At 46.3% G+C, this 5,000-nt stretch overlaps 1 protein-coding gene across 4 annotated transcripts in view; it reads right to left on the bottom strand.

Moving 5' to 3' along the window:
• The window catches only part of inpp5l (inositol polyphosphate-5-phosphatase L), a 39,235-nt gene that overhangs the window by 12,955 nt on the left and 21,280 nt on the right, over window positions 1-5,000 (bottom strand). The window lies entirely within an intron of this gene.

Raw genomic sequence — 5,000 nt, forward strand, 5'->3', positions numbered from 1 at the left:
TGCGTGTGCGCGTGTGTGTGAGAGAGTGTGTGTGTGAGAGAGTGTGTGTGTGAGAGAGTGTGTGTGTGAGAGAGTGTGTGTGTGAGAGAGTGTGTGTGTGTGAGAGAGTGTGTGTGTGTTGCCTATCTTTAATGCACTAAGTGCCTGCTTGAGTGCCCTCAGCAATCATGGCGGCCGGATCAATGGGGCCAGAAAATTAAAACCATCTAAAAGGGATTAAACAGCAGTGCAGCCGTCACACACAAGAAGAATCACCCCGTCACACACACACACACGCAAGCACACACACACACACACACACACACACACACACACACACAAGCACACAAGCACACACCGCCCTCACAGTGATGCTCTCCGAGGAGTCCATTTATCATCAGACCAAAGTGATCCTCATTTAATGTGACGGAGCTGAGACCCGCCCCCCACCCAACCGGTCCCTACAGCCTGACCACTGCCAAGCCCTAGAAACAGCACCGGGGGGAGAGAGAGGGGGGAGCGAGAAAGAGACTTATATTTGTGACGTTGTGTGGGACTGTTATGGGAACCATTAGAAAGAGACTTATATTTGTGACGTTATGTGGGACTGTTTATGTGAACCATTAGAGTCAGTCCATTCCTCAGACACTAGGCACTAGTTCACATGTTGAGACCTCTCTCAGCGGTGTCCGGGGCGACACACACACCTACTAAGAGTTACACACACACACACACACACACACACACACACACACACACACACACACACACACACACACACACACACACACACACGCGCGCAGATAAGTTCTCACATCCTCTGTGCCAGTCCCCCAACATCCTCGCTCTCTCCCTCTCCCTTCACTCTCTCTCTCCTTCCACTCTCTCACACACACACACACACACACACACACACACACACGGTCACGCTCAGACCCCTCTTCATCAGTCAGACTGCTGCACACTTTAATAAAAATGTATTGACTTACGAGTGATTTTTTATCAAAACACCATTTGTACCGCCAGCATGAGACTCGCTCCGTCAGAATGCCCCTACACACACACACACACACACACACCTCGACACACACGCACACGTTCCCTCTCTCCCTCATGCCATGGGAAACGAATGGAGAATCAATGCTGGTTTCCAGACAGCATTATAGATGAGACTTGTGTGTGTGTGTGTGTGTGTGTGTGTGTGTGTGTGTGTTGTTGTTTTCTTTTTTTTTTTGGGGGGGGGGGGGGGGGGGGGGGGGGGGTGGATTAACAGCTCCCCTGCTGCCCCCCTTAGTTTATTTATCATGTGCAAACGTGAGGAGGGGCTCAATCAATAGTTTTAATCTGGAGTTAAATTTATTGACTTTCCTGCCGCCTCACCACACCTGCCTGTTAAATGCAGACTTCACCCAAAATACACACATCTACACACACACACACACACACACGCACACACACGCACACACACACACACACACACACACACACACACACACAGGTCTGTCAGCTTCTCACAGTACGCGCTCACCTGGGTGGGGTGGGGTTAATATGGTGCCACTCTCCACAACACAGCAGGGTGTGTGTGTGTGTGTGTGTGTGTGTTTGAGCATTACTCTTTTGGCACAGTATGTGTAGGTGATGACATTTTTAGGTGTGTGTGTGTTTGTGTGTGTGTCTGCGTGACGTGCCTTGAGACAATTTTATCGTTTTGGCACTATAAAAATAAAATGTAATTGATTTGAATAGTGTGACGTGTGTGTGTGTGTGTGTGTGTGTGTGTGTGTAAGGTCTTGTAAGGACACTCCTGGGCTATGTTCATTCTTCTGGTGGCCTAATCTGGCCTGTTTACACCTACAGCTCAGTAAAGCTCTCAGTCACAACACACACACACACACACACACACACACACACACACACACACAATAACACACGCGCATGGATGCGCGCACACACACACACACACACTAACACACACACGCGCATAGATGCGCGCACACACACACAGATACATGTGAACACACGCACACAAAAACCACAAACATAAACACAATGAGAGAGAGAAAAGGACAGAGAGAGACAATTGGTCCCACTCAACCGAATCACACACACACACACACACACACATTCAAACACACACACACACACACACACACAGACACACACAAATGATTGGAGAGGCCACTGGACAGTCACAAAAAGCTGGAAACACTGACCCCATGCTGTAATAACACCAATGAACAACAGGTGGCGCACAAAAACATTTCACTGCAGTTAAACAGGCCATTACTGCCACCTGCTGCGCTACGGCTGCCAGTGCAGGCAGCTCTCTGAAACACATTTGATCTAGACAAGAAAACATTACGTTCATGACCTGTCTGTGTGTGTGTGTGTGTGTGTGTGTGTGTGTGTGTGTGTGTGTGTGTGTGTGTGTGTGTGTGTGTGTGTGTGCGTGCGTTTGATCTCGGCTAGAAAACCTTATGCTCATAACCTGTGTGTTTAACCTGTGTGTTTAAGTGTGTTCAGTTAGGTCATGTGTGTCTGCGTGTGTGTGCATGTGTGTGTGTGTGTGTTGTGCACGTGTAACAGACAACAGTGTGTTAATGCAGTAGAGAGCGGAGAAGTGTATGTAGTAGTGTGCATGTGAGTGTGCATGCGTGTGTGTGTGCGTGTGTGTGTGCGTGTGTGAGTGTGTGAGTGTGTGTGTGCGTGTGTGAGTGTGTGTGTGAGTGTGTGTAACTGCAGGAGATCATGGAGAGATGTTGCATGCCGTCCTTAACCCAGACGAGATGCTAATCTCAGGGGTTAAGAGATTAAAATAGGCCCACACAGTACCCTCCCGTTACACCACCAACACTCATCAACACACAGAGAAACACTCTCGTTATAACACCAACACTTATCAACACACACACACACACACACACAGAACCCTCCCTTTACAACACCAACACACACACAACAATCCTGTTATAACACAAACATTCATCAACACACGCACACATCCACTCGTTACACTAACACACACACACACACACACACACACACACACACACACAACTCCCCTGTTATAACAACAACTCTCAACAACAAACACACACAACCCTCCCGTTACAACACCAACAGACAGAGAAACACTCCCGTTATAACAACAACACTCATAAACACACACACAACACTCCTGTTATAACAACAACACTCATCAACACACACACACACACACACACACACACACACACACACACAACACTCCCGTTACAACACCATCACTCATCAACACACTCAACAACACTCCTGTTATAACACCAACACTCACTCACAGAAACATGCTTTAACACTCATCACAACCATACACCAACACTCACAGAAACATGCTGTACACCAACACTCACAGAAACATGCTTTAACACTAACAGTCATAGAAACATGCTGAAACAATAACACACACTCAAAGGCAACAACACGCACTCAAAAGCCAACAACACACACTCAAAAGGCAACAACCCACACTCAAAAGGCAACAACACACACTCAAAAGGCAACAAGTAAACATTCGGGCCCAGGCTCTAGAAACACACAGAGTGTGTCAGACACACAAGAAAATGTTTCTTGTTTATTCTACCTGTGCGCGTACCTGAGTGAGACAGTGTGTGTGTCTTTCTCTTGCTACTGTGTGTGTGGTTGGGTAAGTGTGTGTGTGTTTGTGTGTGTGTGTGTGTGTGTGTGTGTGAGAGAGAGATTTTGAGAGAGTGTTTGTGTGAATTAATTCCCTGTTAGCGTCTGGTGGAGCATCTGGTGTTTGTGCCGGTGTGAGATAATAATCCCATCACAAGTGTGTGTGTGTGTGTGTGTGTGTGTGTGTGTGTGTGTGTGTGTGTGTGTGTGTGCGTCCGCGCGGGCGCGTGTGTGTGTGTATGTGTGTGCGTCTGTCACTGCCGTTTCATGATGTGGGTTTAAGCATTAAAATGATGTCCCCCTCAGTCATAGCAACACCAGTCCTCTGGTCTAAAATCACAACAGCTCAAAGAGCACTAAATGATTCTGTTTCACAAACCAACTATATAGAAAATAATAAAAGTAAAGAAAAAAACTTCTCAAAAAATGAGAGGTGTGTCCAAACTTTTGACTGGTACTGTATGTATACAGTTAGTACATATGTGTATATGTATGTGTGAGTGTGTGTGTGTGTGTGTGTGTGTGTGTGTGTGTGTGTGTGTGTGTGTGTGTGTGTGTGTGTGTGTGTCTATATATATATATATATGTGTGTGTGTGTGTGTGTGTTTTTGCCCACTGCTTAAACAGGATTAGAGTTCTGAGTGTGTTCATAAAGAACTGAGTGTGTTCATAAAGAACTGAGTGTGTTCATAAAGAACTGAGTGTGTTCATAAAGAACTGAGTGTGTTCATAAAGAACTGTGTGTATTCATAAAGAACTGTGGTTGTTCATAAAGAACTGTGTGTGTCCATAAAGAACTGTGTGTGTTCATAAAGAACTGAGTGTGTTCATAAAGAACTGTGTGTGTCCATAAAGAACTGAGTGTGTTCATAAGGAAGGAGTGTCTTCGTAAAGAACTGAGCCTCTTCCAGTGATGGTTATGTAATATTTCCCTAAGAACCAAACAGAGCTAAATATATCTTCCTCAGGCAGCACACAACTCCCAGCAGTCCCTAAGTTAGTGGAGCAGACCAACCCCACCGTGAGGTGCACACACACACATTGCACAGCAGCTGCACACAACCACCACAAGAGGGCGATAGACAACAGATAGTGTTTTCCACTCAATTTGATTACAGTAGCAAACCAGACAGTAAGTAAAGCCCACAGTGACTATCATTAGAGCATCATCCACACAAAGGGTTCTGTGTGTGTGTGTGTGTGTGTCTATGTGTGTGTGTGTGTGCGTGCGTGCGAGAGTGCGTGTGTGTTTCTGACGTGCTGTTTATCAGCACCATGCTCTGGTCTGGACTGAGCTGTGGAGAGACAGCATGATCTGACCTTTCTAAGAGTCAATATGTGTGTGTGTG

The sequence above is a fragment of the Sprattus sprattus genome, assembly GCF_963457725.1.
Source record: "Sprattus sprattus genome assembly, chromosome: 15".
Taxonomy (NCBI): Eukaryota; Metazoa; Chordata; class Actinopteri; order Clupeiformes; family Clupeidae; genus Sprattus; species Sprattus sprattus.